A 16922-nucleotide genomic window follows, 5' to 3' on the forward strand; every position below is an offset into this window, starting at 1 on the left:
TATAATATGGAATATATACGCTGGTCGTTCTATGTCACGACTGTGTCCATGTCACTGGTTCTGCTGTGTTTGAAATATGAGTTAAAATGTTCAAAATTGTCATTACTTTCCCTTGCCTTCCTTTGATATTACTGGCATTGGTATAATTATGTTATTCTCCAATATTTGTCTTCATTCAGCCAGAAAATATTGCTGACCTAAGGGTGTCACTACTTATCTTGCAACTTGTAGTGACAAAGGCCCCCTTAGGTCACTCATATTTTCCTTGGCTGAATGAAGAAAAATATTGGGAAATAACATCAAAATGTATCAACTTACTGTGAAGTTTGTTACCCTTTAATATCCTCCTGTCTTGTTACCATGGCAACGGTTCACAATTATTTCAACATCATGTTACACTACAATGAACAGCAGTTGATGTATTGTTGGTAGTTATAAATTATTCAGTAAATAATAAGAGTTCCCTCAGAGTTGACAGCAATAATGTGGAACAGATTACGTAGATTGATCAATATGACTATTTCAGCCAAACGTTTCCTTTGAGTTGACAGCAATGAGTTGACAGCACATCACATACACCGATAGCTACAACTATTCCAGCCAAACGTTTCCTGGAGTTGACAGCAATGAGTTGGCAGCACATCACATACGCTGATAGCTACAGCTATTTCAACCAAACATTTCCTGGAGTTGACAGCAATAATGTAGAGCAAATTATGTAGATTGATCAATATGATTATTTCAGCCAAATGTTTCCTTTGAGTTGACAGCAATGAGTTGGCAGCACATCACATACGCTGATAGCTACAACTATTTCAGCCAAACGTTTCCTGGAGTTGACAGCAATGAGTTGACAGCACATCACATACGCTGATAGCTACAACTATTTCAGCCAACATTTCCTATGAGTTGACAGCAATGAGTTGGCAGCACATCACATGCTGATAGCTACAGCTATTTCAGCCAAACGTTTCCTGGAGTTGACAGCAATAACGTGGAGCAGATTATGTAGATTGATCAATATGACTATTTCAGCCAAAAGTTTCCTTTGAGTTGACAGCAATGAGTTGACAGCACATCGCATATGCTGATAGCTACAACTACTTCAGCCAAACGTTTCCTTTGAGTTGACAGCAATGAGTTGACAGCATATATATATATATATATATATATAGTATATAGTACTTTGAGGCAGTGAAGAATCGTTAGACGAGATGATAGACAGAATCACAAGTAGATAGACTCGTACTGGTATGCCATTCAGGTACAGAAGTTTCACTTCTTTACATTTTTAATCTGGTTATGAACTGATGATTGTCATGCCGCGTTTCTCTTCAGCGAAGATGTGTTTTTTCAGCCTCTGAGCTAGTGTCAAATAGGTTATATCATGAAGAAGTGCTGAGAGCATATAGTTCAAAAGACAGTGTTCTGAGAGTACTGATTTCAAAAGCTGCTTGATTCGTATTTTATACAAATGTCACATTCGAGAACTGCCAGAGCTGTGTTCCAAGCAGGTGTCATGCTACCTACACCAACTGCTAGTATTCTCCATACAAGCGTTAGACTACGGAAACCTCTAGAGTTGTATTCCATACATGTATCACAGTAATACAACACTAGCATTTTCCAATACAAACGGATCATATCAAATCAACGGCTTGTCCTATTCCATGAAATGAGTTGTAGTCCATACACGTGTCATACTACGACAGCTGCTTGCATTTTCTATACAAGCATCAGACTAAAGCCATCGCTAGAGTTGCACCCCTTCAAATGTGAAATGTTACATCTGCTAGTTGTATTTTGTAACTGTTACATGCAAACAACGGCTAGTTTTGTATATTATCCCAATATTAAATAGAACCACCACTTAATTTACATTCCATACAAATCACCAACTGCTACACTTGTATTCCATACAAAAGTGATGCAATTACCGCTACCTGTATTCCATGTGAGTGTCACATGTGACCAACATTCCAATTTGCATCCATTCACGCATGGAATGCACCATTACTAGCGTTGTATTCCATACGAGTTTAACGTAATAATCGCTAGACCTGTACTCAATGTGAGTTTCACATGTAGCAATTGGTAGAGTTGTATTCCATCTGAATTTCATGCGATGGTCACTAGCATTTTATTCTGTGTGAGTTGTACATGTGATGGTTTTTAGCGTTGTATTCCATGAGAGTTTCATGCGTGGTGGTTGCTAAAGTTGTATTCCTTGACAGATTCACACGTTAACTGCGAGGGCAGTATTCCATGCAAGTTTCACACGTTGACTGTGAGGGCAGTATTCCATGCAAGTTTAACACGTGGCGGTCTCTAGAGTTATGTTCCAATCAAGATACACATATGGCAGTCGCTAGCATTGTATTTCGTTGTGACAAAAGCCAGAGTCATCTTCCACTGCATTAACATTAAAACTGTCTCACTTCAGTATATATATCACTTGCAGTTTATGAGCTTTTTCTGAATGTCTCTGGGTAGGTTTTGTAAATGTACCTATTAAGTGCAGCATCTAGGACTTAGTGACTGGTTGTAACGGAAGACGTAGTCATATCATATGAAGATGTGTCTATACTGTCTACAGATGTGTCTATATTGTCTGGCAATGTGGCTATATCATCTAGAGACAAGTCTATCATCTGGAGATGTGGCTATATCATCTAGAGATGAGTCTATATCATCTGGAGATGTGGCTATATCATCTGGTAATGTGGCTATATAGTCTGGAGATGACTGTATTCTATGAATGCATGGCTATATCATATGAAGACATTACTATTATATCTCATGGAGACCTCACTGTGTACCACAAACAAATGGACATATCGCATGAAGACATCAGTATATCGCATGAAGACATCAGTATATCACATGAAGACCTGGCTATATCATATGAACAGCAGAAATGAGTTTCTCTTCTGTGTTAATCTGTGGTTACGAACTGTCACAGTAATATTAAAGAATAATATGGCGATACCAAATGACCACATTACCCGCTGTGAAATAATATAGCGTCATCACACAGTCAGGTTACCAGGGCAAAATAGAAGCATTGCGAAATAGAAATCTATATGGTGACATCACATGGCTTACATGTTGCATAGCAAGAAGTTGTTTCACACTGCATTAGTTAACTGGAGTCGTAGTTCCAGGCTCTACTCAATCCCACACAGATTTTCTTGTATCTTTTCAAGAAGATCTTCAGAGGAAGTTAGACTGTAATATTTCAAGTTGTAAAGCATGTTATAAGTTCAGCACAGCATACTTGAGATCTGAGATACACCCTTCAAAGTTCCCAGTCAGTAACATCTACTGTATGCAACCACGGTTTGCATAGCCGAGCACAATCCTTACAGCAAAGTTATGTAACATCAAGAAATACTGTGAAGCAATATATGCAGGTAAAAGTTATTATAGCAGTTATGTGTAATAGTATCAATATATACTGTTAGGTTATGTACATCAAGGCAAAGCTTTACTGTATTTGGTATTATACTATGTACATATCATTCTGGAGTCCTATGTAGTCATACAGCTGTTGAAGTATGGTGAGTGACTCTGGTCACTGTCCCTTCAAATTACATGGATACTTGATCATTCTCGCATCTTTAGTTCTGAACTGGGCTCGAAGTTAACTTCTAGGCTTGTTTGTCAGATTTAGCCAAGTGAATTGTTCCAGCTACAATTTCCTTTAGTGTAGCAAACTACCATCTTAAAAAGTCTGCATTGTTAACTTCTCTGTCAAGGTCACATGACAAAGTATTGTGGTATATCACATCTGCAATGTTACCATCCATCCACCCAACTGAACACCTCTGGACATCCAGGTTATACATCACACAGTTACCGACTGGAATGACCACAAGTGCACACCTATGATATCCATACATTGTCATGTTGTGTCTTGAACATCAACTGATCCTACACTACGTCTGTCACATCAACCACTTCAGGAGTTTGTCTCTGAAATCAACAGAACCATCATATTATGCCTCTCGCATCAACCACTTCAGGAGTCCGTCTCTGAAATCATGCCTCTGAAATCAATGGAACCATCATATTATGCCTCTTGCATCAACCACTTCTGGAGTTCGTCTCTGAAATCATGCCTCTGAAATCATGCTCTGACATCAACTACTTTAGGATTTTCTTTGAAATCAAATACCAGAAATTACATCTCTCAATCAATGGATACCACATCAGGTCTCTGCTCTGCTATCAACCACTTCATCTCACATCTCTGGCATTGATAGATTCCACATCACATCTATGGCATCGATAGATTCCACATCACATCTATGGCATCGATAGATTCCACATCACATCTATGGCATCGATAGATTCCACATCACATCTATGGCATCGATAGATTCCACATCACATCTATGGCATCGATAGATTCCACACCACATCTCTCACATTGATAGATTCCACACAACATCTCTGGCATCTATAGATTCCACATCACAGCTATGGCATCGATAGATTCCATATCACATCTCTGGCATTGATAGATTCCATATCACATCTCTGGCACTGACAGATTTCACATCACATCTATGGCATCTATAGATTCCACATCACATCTCTGGCATCTATAGATTCCACATCACATCTCTGGCACTGACAGATTTCACATCAAATCACATCTCTGGCATTCACATATTCATGTCAACCCATGGACATCACCAAACCCCAAGGCACTTCTTTCACCTGCTGTCATCGCAACCATCTTCTCACAATAATCAGTTGTGCTGGCATTTCTTATACTCTTACTGCTAGGGAAACAAGAAGAAAAGATACCTTGAATCAGTCAATGTCTCTGAATAAAGGGCTGCCAAACCAAACACAGTTAGTACGTTGCATGCACACACACGCATTTTACACACTAGTAACACAATCAACAGCGATGGTTTTCTCTATCAGTTTCATATCATATTACTGAATGTTATCTTTAACGAATTAATTGAAACACAAGCGAAGGACTGCAGCTGACAGCATCCAAAGTTACAAGTACAGGTTTCACTCTGTCACTACAAGCAATACACAGGACACTAAAACACCGTATAAGGAACTACTATACTCATAACTGTCATTATTTGTTGCTCCAGTCAGTTGGAAAGGTGACCTGTGACCTGGTAGGGGGTCAAAGGTCAGAGGTGAGTTGAGAGGAAGACAGTGTCAGAAGAGCCATAGACAGCCGTTAGATGGAATTAATCAGGTGTGTGCTAGGTATACTAATACTTGTGAGATGAAGACCTCAGAAAAAAGAGACAAACAAAAAAACAGAATTATTAGTGGCTGAGAGAAGTACACATTTATTGGTATAGTATGGGTGACAGGCAAATTTTAGGGGCAAATCATGTGCATTCATGTTAGTAATTCTATTTCTAAACAAGAAAGAAAAGAAAAGTTTTTTTTTCAACTCTTCAATGAAACCATTGGAAAGATTCGTTGTTTGGAATCATGTCAAACTCTTTGGTATCTTGTAGTCTCACGTTCTGAAAAATCATACATGATGTTACTATCTCTTGAGTTGATCCTACTAAAAGTACAGATTTGTTGGGAGTCTCAAAATATAATCTTAGACCAACACATTGAAATCTCACAGACAAAGACAAACTCTCTCGCTGCCAGACTTCCTGACTTGCATGATCCTATGTAAGGTGCATGAAGTGCACCCCGAGCAGCAAAGCTGCAAGGGGTGAGACTGCCGTGACTTCATCACTCGCCCCAAATAGTTGATCTCACACACATGTTGTAAACTTTGATGGGCTTTTTCAAACTTGAAAACCTAATAGGCAATGTCAAACCCAGTTTAGTTTCTCAAACCCGATCAAAATCAATTCTGCACACACAGTAACATTTCTTATGACTTGGAATCTCATACCAATAAATTGTTTGGCTTCATACATATCATAATCTCTCACATAAGACTATATCCCCTGGCTTCTCATACATTGTCTGTGAAATTCAAATCTCACAATGTGAAACTCCAGCTTCTTACATATACATAGACATAATTTCTACAATTCACATCTCATATACAGTGCCAAACTTTGGTTTGTCACCACACATATACATTGTACAGTCTCTGGAATTCACATCTCACACTTATGAGTTATGGCTTCTCGTTGAAATTCGTATCTCAATAGCAAACTCTGGTTCCCCACCCCACCCCACCCCTACTCCCCACCCCTCCCACATACCACATGGTCTCTGATGTTAAAATCTCAATGACACAAACTTTGGCATCTCAAAATAGAGAGTCTCTGAAATTCAAAACTCACATAGTCAAACATTTTGATTGAATTCTCAAATGCAGTCTTTTACATTGAAATCGCATAGACATATGAACAAAAGACACTATACAGCATTTGGATTTGTACCTGTCAGGTGAGAGAACATATGAAACCTGTAGGTAAACACATACATCACATGACAAAGATGTTAGGCCCTCCTGGCCAAAGCATCTACTCTACTAGTCACCACAAACCACCCTGATATTCTTTAGCTACCCTACATACATACGTATGTACGTATGTACGTACGTACATACGTACGTACGTACGTACGTACGTACATACGTACATGTATAATATCAAGAAATCATGACTCTATGTTTGGCAGTGTTCAGGGCAAAAATCTACTCAAAAACTTCCTTACAAATCTGACTGGGATTCCATATTCAAATTATAAGTTTTAATTTCTGATTGTAAAGCCTGAACAAAGGAGAGTATGCTTGATCCTGGGTGAATGTGTATGCATGTGTGTGCATGTGTACATGTGGGTCTGCATGCATATGTGTATGCATGTGGTGTGTGCACATACTCGCATCTGAGCCCTATAATAGCAAACTCCCTATGGTATGAGGTTGGATTCAGCAAATCCCAGAAAGTTATACTAGGACAATTTTTAATCTTTGAATCACATCCTCTACCAAAATACTACATATACCTTTAAATGTGGGTCAATACTATTGGTGAGACTATTGCAGAGCATATTGTAATGTTAACAGCATACTATATGTGTTTGTACCAAATACTGCCCTCTTTGACAGACATTAGAAATTCAATTTCTTCAGTCGCTAACCTTTCCTAACCAAATTATCTTTAATACAAATGTGTTTGGCATTTGGACAACATTGCAAAGTTGCACATATATGACCCAGAATTTAGGAAAAATTTATAACTCCTCATTTAGCAAGGTTGTGCACTTATTCAAAATTCTTGACACATTGTAATCTGACAAACTTTAGCAATGACAATGTCCTGTAATACCCCACATCCTAACAATATGAAGCGAGCCTCCTCTGTTTAGAGTTCACAGGACTTCAAAATGTACAACAGACTGTACATGTATATCTAAGGGTAGAGATCAATAGTTCAATGTAGGGTAAAAACTAACTCCTTTTAGTTAGGCGTCAGATCACCACCCCCCACCCCCCCCCCCCCCACCCCCACTCCCATTGCTTCTAACTAAATTGGCCAATGTTTCAGAAAGCACAACCAATTTCAAATCAGTTTCTTCCATTTTTCAATTTGACATTTTTTAGAAATATTTGCATATAGGGGTACAAAACAGATTCATTAAGTAAAATCATTTTTGAAGGGTGAGAACTAAAATGCCCCCCCCCCCCCCCCCCAATATTTATTGAAGCCAAAATGTGAAAATTGTTAAGATCACCAAACAACAGCAAAGAGTTCTGAGCAGACATCATTGGGAAAAGTTAAGTGTTCTAGTAGAAATTCTAATTACAACTTTTGGCCGGATTCAGGAAAGAAATTCACAGAATTAGAAACGTTACCTTGAGATTTGTTGATATCCAGCTATCTTTCAAAGTCACGCATACCCAGTATGGTTAATGTCCAGAGATACAATCACCTGTAATGACATCATATACTATGTATTAAATTTCATTCTTGCAAAATACTCTTATATGTGCATCACCGTTCTCCCTATGCTAACCAGCACTGTTCAGCAAACCCATCAAATGCCATGTACTAAATAAATACATTTTATTCTTACAAGATCTTACCACTTCGGGGTTCTCCCTAGGCTGACCAGCACTCACTGGTACCAATCAAATTATTGCATGTGAACAGGTTTACAAAACAACAAGGGCTAGCATGTGAACTGGTGAATTGTGCATATAAAACAACAAGGGCTAATATGTTGATAGGTATATAATACATATAGAAGGGCGAACAGGTGAACAGGTGAATTATGCATATAGAACAACAAGGGCTAACAGGTGAACAGGTGAATTATGCATATTGAACAACAAGGGCGAACAGGTGAACAGGTGAATTATGCATATTGGACAACAAGGGCGAACAGGTGAACAGGTGAATTATGCACATAAAACAACAAGGGCAAACATGTGAACAGGTGAATTATGCACATAAAACAACAAGGGCAAACAAATGAACATGTGAATAATGCATAAAGAACAACAAGGGCTAGCATGTGAACAGGTGAAATACGCATATAGATGGGCTAACATGTGACCACGTGATGTGAACTGCATAGATCAACACAGGAAAATGGGACATTAAATATTCCTAATGTGTTCCCAGTTAACTTCTTACACTTCATAAGGTGTCATACAGCAAGATGGACAGTGGGAAATGAAATGTTGTACTAATTACTTACAGCATTAATTTCAGTTGATGTATCAATGTGACCACCTGCTACTCTTACTACAAACATTTCACACTAAATCTACAAAATATACATTCAAGACATCTGCAGGCTTTCCAGCAACTTGCGAGTCATTAACGTATTTAGTATTTAGTTAGGACATGACTATAGCTCACACAATAGGAGATGTAACCTCGTCACTACACTAGCATGAAAGCAAGGCATTCAGCTAATTTGTTACAATTTGAACAATTCTTCATCTACACATCCCCAGGAACACCCCCACAACATTTCAGTCTAGTTCACTCAATACTTCTGAGTTTGATTTTTTGACCAAATATTACATTTACATACAAAATCAAAAGCACACATCTAAAGTATAATCAATTTGATTTGAATATTTTATCAACTAGACACCCTAAGTAATATCCTCACCAAATACCAAGGAATTTTGTCCACTGGTATTTGACTTTAAGTCATTTTACAAACATACACATGTACACATCCATACCACTACTGAGCCTCAGTTCACCAGATGTATTAACAAGCAGTTAAAGGCAGGTTCACTGTTGTCAACAGCACAAGACTTAGCACAAAGTGACAGGACTTTAGCGTTCAAAGGTCATTCATGCTGCCAAATTGTGTGACTTGACACTCCACACCGGACAACTGTCAAGCTGGACACCTTTACATGTAGTTCCTGCCACATTGATAGTTACAATCATACACAATGCATGTATGCATTCATTATGTATATTTTGAATGATAAATGGATAGAGGGCAATCAAAAAACAGCAGCCAGCTTACTGTGGCTATATATCAAATTTTCAAGATGGAATACAATTAGTGGCCAACACATTATAATTAAAATAAAAAGATGTGCAAGGTTTTATCCTGAAGGCTAATAATATCAATATAAACATGACATACCGTGCCACAGCATATGGACACACATGCATACAAATGAACATGTTTACATACGCACACACATGAATGCACATGCATAAACATACACACACACACACACACACATACATGTACAATAAATGATAAAGCTGGCAGATTCAGAATGTACACTACCACACTATCAACATATTATGTGTGTATAATACATCATATACAAATGGAAACTAGATGATCTCAATAAAAGTTAAAACATGAAAGGTTTCCAAAAACTCAGGCTGGCTTTCAATTAGTACAGAGAGCATCATCAGGCAACCAAAATGATATAAATCATACATATATAATATTTCAATCGTAATCAGTCAATATAATACTCAGAGTAGTTAGTACAAAACTCTACTATTAAATGATACATGTTTTTCCACATTCAATTAATTACATGTACATAATATGAGTTTCGATATTACTATCTAAAATGTACTGGCTACCTGCACATTGTATTGTATTATATAATATTTCAATACAGATGATACATACATGATGCCATGGTGAAATACAGACAAACAGCTGTGTTCTAGTAATAGCTCAGCATTAGTAAAAGTCCCTTGTGTTATACTCTATGCATGCATACAGATGTCTGAAATGTCTCCAGTGACATAACCTCTTATTGTTATTCTTGTCACATAATGACATGACTGACTAAGTGATGGCTATGTGACTGTTACAAACACCATACCCTCTTATTATTATTCTTGTCACATAATGACATGACTGACTGTGATGGCTATGTGACTGTTACAAACACCATACCCTCTAATTGTTATTCTTGTCACATAATGACATGACTGACTATGTGATGGCTATGTGACTGTTACAAACACCATACCCTCTAATTGTTATTCTTGTCACACATTGACATGACTGATGTTGTGACGGCTATGTGACTCTTATAAACACCATACTCTCTCATTGTGATTCTTGTCACACAGTGACATAAGAGTACATGTGATAAGCCAAATTTAGGAAATTTCATTGTTTGACATGCTCCTGGAATTTGGTATTCCCCATCCCTTAATATGTGGTGACCCCAAAGGAAACCAAGTTTTAGTAGTTTGATCCACAACAAAAAAATGGTCTTCCATTAGAAGGTACACTATTTAGTCCTGTTTTCCCAACTTGTATAAATGTAGTTTAAAATACCGTAGTTATGTATATACAAACAAATAACCCCCCTCCACCCCATCCCATCCCATCCCCAGCCCTTTGTGAAAGGATTAGTATATAAAAAATTGTAAAATGGACAACACCCATCAAAAAGGAATACACACTTCTTTTTTTCCAAAAAAAACGTCACAAACATTGCAAGCACTTGGTTATTGTAATGACATGAGGCTACAGCTACAGTTATTGAAGAGATGAGATGAGTAATATAACCTCCCTGTATAATGGTTGTAAAAGCTATTTACTATGGCTGTAGAAAATTGTGACTCCTGCTCAGATTATAAAATACACAAGTACAAATGAGATAACTATAAAATAGCAACAAAGATTTACACTGATAAATTGCATTTACTGTCTGCAGTATTTTGTTTTTCATATAGGTGATATTCAATATGAAAACTAAAATAACATACAGTGGTTCAAATTTAATTACTAGTCAGGATTGCGTTTGACTTCATGAATATCATAGCAACTTGTCATAGCTCACATCGGGAATTGGGATTGAAAACAGAAAATTTCTTGGGTACCATAAAATTTATTTTATTTACTCTATTGCGTCTCTATTGCTATACTTCTATTGTGTCTCTTTCTACTAACATCATGTTAAGTGAATATTTTTAAAGTGTTCGTGTACCAGGCCATGTTCATATTGAAAAGAATTACATAATTTTTATTCATCCAAATCAAATTCAGAAATTTAAATGCGGTCAACATTTTGTGCATCCTAGTGTTAAGCTGGAGTACCCAGGGATAACCTGTGTTGTTTGGTAGGGTCAAATTGAGTATCAACGCACAGATCTGGTTAATTTCATATCAAACCAAGCCACGCTGGTGTTGAGCAGGTTCAAACCCAGGCTGCAGTAGTAAGAGGAGTACAAGCTAACCACTCAACCATGAACAACCCATACTAGCACATCACCACATACCATGAACGACCCATACAAGCACATCACCACAAACCATCCCGCCCATCAACAAAGTATATTGTGTTTTGTTTTCTTTTAATATTAGCACTAATAATAGAATTAACCTAATCAGTAGGCAAGACTACCTGATTGTTACTCTGGCCATTGACAAGCAGACCACGCACAGAAATTACGTACTGCAATATAACAACAAATCTGTAATACCAATCGACACTGAATGTCTTTTTGTTTTAATACGGATGATAAAAAACATTTGAATGTTATTTTTCAAGTTCTTGTCAAATAACTAAAACTATCACAGGTGTGTCTGTGTGATTGTCAATTTGATACTGGGAACATGGCCACTAGTATTAATAAAGTAACACCGAAATCAACAGTCATGCAACTGAACATGTCCTTCAACCACATCGTCATATAAGACAAACAAAATGTTTACCTCATGACCATGGTGTTGTTACAACACTGAGTCATGACCACTCATTGTTATGTCCCATGTTGATAACAAAATAACTATAAAAATGAACTCATCCATTGATTAAGTTTATAGTGTTTGTTTTCTAATAATGCCGACACTGATAAGATAAAATCTCATTGTAATTCATGACTAAGTTTGTATTACTGCCTGATAGCTATTGCTGAATACAGTTAGCAATTCAGGCATGGACATATTTGCAAATACAGGAAGCTCTAATCATTACAGTATGTATCTCAAGATCTGACAGGACTAGCCCTGGGCTATCTCAGTGCTGGCACAGGGCTTGAACTTAAACACCTCAAGAATAATTTACTGACTGGACTAGCACTAGTCTAGCTCAGCACTAACACTTGCTTTGAACTTCGATGTCGCTAACAAATCACTTTCAGACTAGCATATTACCACTGCCAATATGTACAGTTGCAAACGGAAGGGCCTGTACCATCCCTTTTTACAATGTATATCAGGGTAGCCCAGTGTTAACATCATGTGACACATGGCTAGCCAATGGGTGACAAGGCTAGAAAATGGAAGACACCAGACTAGCTAATAATTAGCTAACCAGGTGTCTAATGGGCAATACTTGGCTACAAATGGGCATCACAGGGCTAGCAAATGAACAACACTGGGCTAGCAATAGGTGACATAAATTTGGTTAGAAGTGCGAAAATGAAGCTCAGAAATCGCAATGACACCAGACCCCCTCCCCCCTAAACTAACAAAGTTCGTTTATTGACATTATGTGATCGTTCCTTAGTATGGCAATGTGAATGTTAGTGCTGAATAACATTGACAGTGTCAGATGAACACTTAATCAGGCTATCAAACATGACTGTTAACACTTGGAAAGTTTTGCAATGGCAGAACAGAAATAGGCAAAATCCATTTGTCATTTAAAATGTAATCTAAAAGTAGGTCTGAGTGTAACAGCTGTCATTTACGAATATAATTAATGCTTCTTGCATGAACATGTTTGGTAAAATGATAGCATGATAGTTATAAAACTAAACATAATCGTAAAAAGTTTGACAGTTTTGTTTCAGACAAGAGGCAAAAAGAGGTAAGATATATTACAGTGTACATGTAACTTTTGGTCATTACAAATGCAATTGGCTGAAACAACTTTTGGCAGAATGATAACATCATGGACATAAAATTGAACATCGCCATAAACAATCTAGTACTTTTTGGTTTTGACACATGGTAAAAATTGGTCAAATACATTTGCACAGCACATGAAAGTTGGGTGAAACAGTTGTGTAACTGTCATCACTACAGTTATTATTACATGAACATGTTAGGTAAAATGGTGACCCCGCAGAGAGGTGATAGAGTGACATCAAATTGATGACGCTGATGACATGGAATAGAATCCTATCAAGACATTCATACCAAAAAGAGGGGCAGCCAACACACAAAGAGAGAGGCGACTCTTGCAAAAACAGACGGGTAGCCATCACAAATTGTATGACATATAGTTATAACTAAAAATATGGGGAAAATAAGGAAAATATTTTAACAAACAATAATAAGAGTTATTACATGAATGAACATGGTCACATTATGGAGATAAAACTGATCATCTCCATAAACATGTCATTGCTTTCTTTTGTTTGTTTTAAACAAGGGGTAAAAAGGAAGAAAAATATATTAAGCTATTTTACATAATTCAATTATAGTACATAATGTATGTCTGCATGGAACAGATGTGTGGTCACTTATGCATAAAATGACCAGCTCTAACATGAACATGTTTGACAAAATGACATTATCAACATGAAATTAAACATCTATAAAACAGAAACATGTCAGTAAATTTACAAAAAGAGGAGTTAATATCAAAAGAAACCCAACTATGGTTATGCAAATCAATAGAGTAAGTCAGAATAAAATGACCACTTTTATGCAAAAAATGTCAACATAAACATGTTTAACAATTAACATACATTTTAATATATTCATATTACCAAATTTCAATACTTTTGTTTTAAACAGGTGGTAATAATTAGTAAAACACAGCTACCATGTCATGTAATATCACAGCACATCTACATACACATGTATATATATATAGGTTTGGATGAAATAGTCATGTATGATGTCATGGTCATTTTAGGAATATAATTAACAGTTCTTGGATGAATATGTTTAGCAATATGATGACACCCATGCATGGATAAAAAAACCTCATAAAAATCTCATTAAAAAATTTATTTACTTTTTTTAAAAAAGGGTTTAAACTTATAAATTTAATGGTTGCTGTCCAAGTCGAATGGTCAATTTTGCATATATTCATAATGTCAACATGAAATGCTTTGCAAATTACAGACAACAGGGACAAAATCTGAATAACTCCAGAAAAAAAATCCAAATTTTAAGTTTATTTTAAACAATGAGTATGGTGTACTACCGGTACAGTGCAGTGTATAAATGCATCATTACATAATTCAATATTAGAATCACTACGTCTTAGAGAGGGCTGCATAAAACAGATACATTACTTTTTTGTAGTGATACGTAATAAAATACCACAGCTATATCAGTAAGAATTTTTTTGTCTCACATCAGGACATAATTCATAATTCTAACCAAGTTGTATACATATGAATAGAAAATATGTGATTTATTGCCAGGTCATTGTAACTTTATATGTGACTTGTTTACAACATTGGTTCTTACATTCAGAGAGACATGCTCATTACTTTATTTGCGTCTTTGAAAAACATCAAGGGATGATGTAACCTAACCCTGGTGCACACATTATCCCTTCCACTTGCTAACACATGCTCTAGTATGCTGATCATGAAAGCCTGGTGTTAGCACTGAGCTAGCCTACTGTTAATGTGAGGTTAGCTTGGTATTAACATCAGGCTGGTGCAGACGTTAACCCTTCCACTTGATAACACATGCTAGTGAGATGTCAGTGAAAGCTTGGTCATACATTAGCACTGAGCTAACCCATGTGAATGTTAACTTAATGATAACATACAATAGGGTTAGCCTGGTAACAACATCAGTCTGGTGCAGCCAAAGAATCTTACTAACAAATTTTGATGAGACATGCTAGAGTGGTGTTAGCATTGAGGTGGTTTGGTGTTAATGTAGGACTGGTGCACTTCCACTTGCACACAGACACACACAAAGACACACACAAAGACACACACACACACACACACACACACACACACACACTGGTCAGACTGTAGTAGTAGTAGTAGTAGTAGTAGTAGTAGTAGTAGTAGTAGTAGTAGTAGTAGTAGTAGTAGTAGTAGTACCAGCATAGCATTAGAACTGAGCTACCCCAATGCTGAACAGTAGGAAAGCAATTCTTGTAACAGTAGAATAGAAACTTGACTACCAAAGCTAGTACAGGTCATAGGACAACGTTTTACCACTATATGTTGTGTTTTGTATCAGACAATGCCCAGCTGATGGCAAATTAAAGTGAACATTCAACAAATACATGTATAGGATGGTGCCATCCTGATGGTAAGGGAGACAGCTGTGTCTTATTTTATCGTATACAAGTCCTTTGTATAACACTGGTAGCCTATATACATGTAGAGATGTCATGCACTAATACAGTAATAGTAATACTCCAGGTAACATGTTATTGTAATATAAATACTATACATAACCTGACCTGTTCCTGTTGGCACACTAACTGATCTGTTTTCAACCTTTGCAAACTTTGATTCTATTTGCATCACTTTTCATTTCAGTCACAGCTTTGTCATGAAAATGAAAGCATACAAAAATTTGATAGAAAACGATGCTGCAAATTATGTTAAACGGGGAAAGATCTCTCTCTCCATGTGCTTTTCATAGCAATTCTGTTTGCAAAATTTTCAGCTGTAGGATATATTTTTAGTCGTGAAAGCTTACCACATGATAGCTTCTAGTATTTCTCACCATGCATCAACAATTGCCGTGGTATTTGTGACATTTCAGTCCCAAGATATGTCAGAGTCAGATGTGATTGGGAAAAGTTATGGGTTCATGTCAATTATGATATGTCACATGATGTATCAGCATATCTAGTTATCATTATGTATGGGTGGACAGACAGACAGGTAGATAGATAGACAGACAGACGGATGGACAGACATAGTCAGACAGACAGGACAGGATAGGACAGGACAGGACAGGATAGAATTACATACACCTTCCAGGAAGCAATCACAAACTTTAAACAGCTATGGGTTGGATACACAGGTGATAATTTTGGAATTTTTTTGTGTATGCCTAAGACCTTTTTGATAGAAATTTTCATCATTGCAGAATTGCTGGGGCGAAAAATGGTATCTCTAGAAATTAATCAGTGGGTAAAGAATGTACTAGTATATCAGTTTGTGAAACATACCATTACCACATACAACTCAATCACTCTCATAACATAGTTCTTAATAGTTTGATATCAGATAACAAGCACCACACTGGCACACACCATAACTTACGATATATATTGCAATGTAGTCACAGTTTACATTTTTGTTCTTGACATTGTCTCAAGGCTGTTTGCTGTTATGTAGAAATGCAGTCATACTGTTTACATTTTTTCTTGACATTGTCTCGAGGCTGTTGCTGTCTCAATCTGATTAAAATCCGATGTAGTGTACACGTCACGATTTCTTTTTGGCTGTTACATTCACTGTCATTTGTTCTTTTGTGAGTGCTTGTTACATACATCTGACACAATACCATAGGTTTTCCCAAGCCAGATGAGAGCACTGAGTGAATTC

General features: G+C 36.9%; 1 long non-coding RNA gene across 1 annotated transcript in view; it reads right to left on the reverse strand.

The window, feature by feature from the left end:
• Window positions 1–1684: 1684 nt before the first annotated feature.
• LOC144448365 (uncharacterized) overlaps window positions 1685–16922 on the reverse strand; it is a 74120-nt gene continuing 58882 nt past the window's right edge. The window contains exons 3-4 of the long non-coding RNA XR_013482093.1: window positions 7820–7896; window positions 1685–4787 (exon numbers count right to left, since the gene is read on the reverse strand). This is a non-coding gene — a long non-coding RNA (uncharacterized LOC144448365). The remainder of the gene's footprint in view (window positions 4788–7819; window positions 7897–16922) is intronic.

Source organism: Glandiceps talaboti, chromosome 17 (assembly GCF_964340395.1).
Source record: "Glandiceps talaboti chromosome 17, keGlaTala1.1, whole genome shotgun sequence".
NCBI classification, from domain to species: Eukaryota; Metazoa; Hemichordata; class Enteropneusta; family Spengelidae; genus Glandiceps; species Glandiceps talaboti.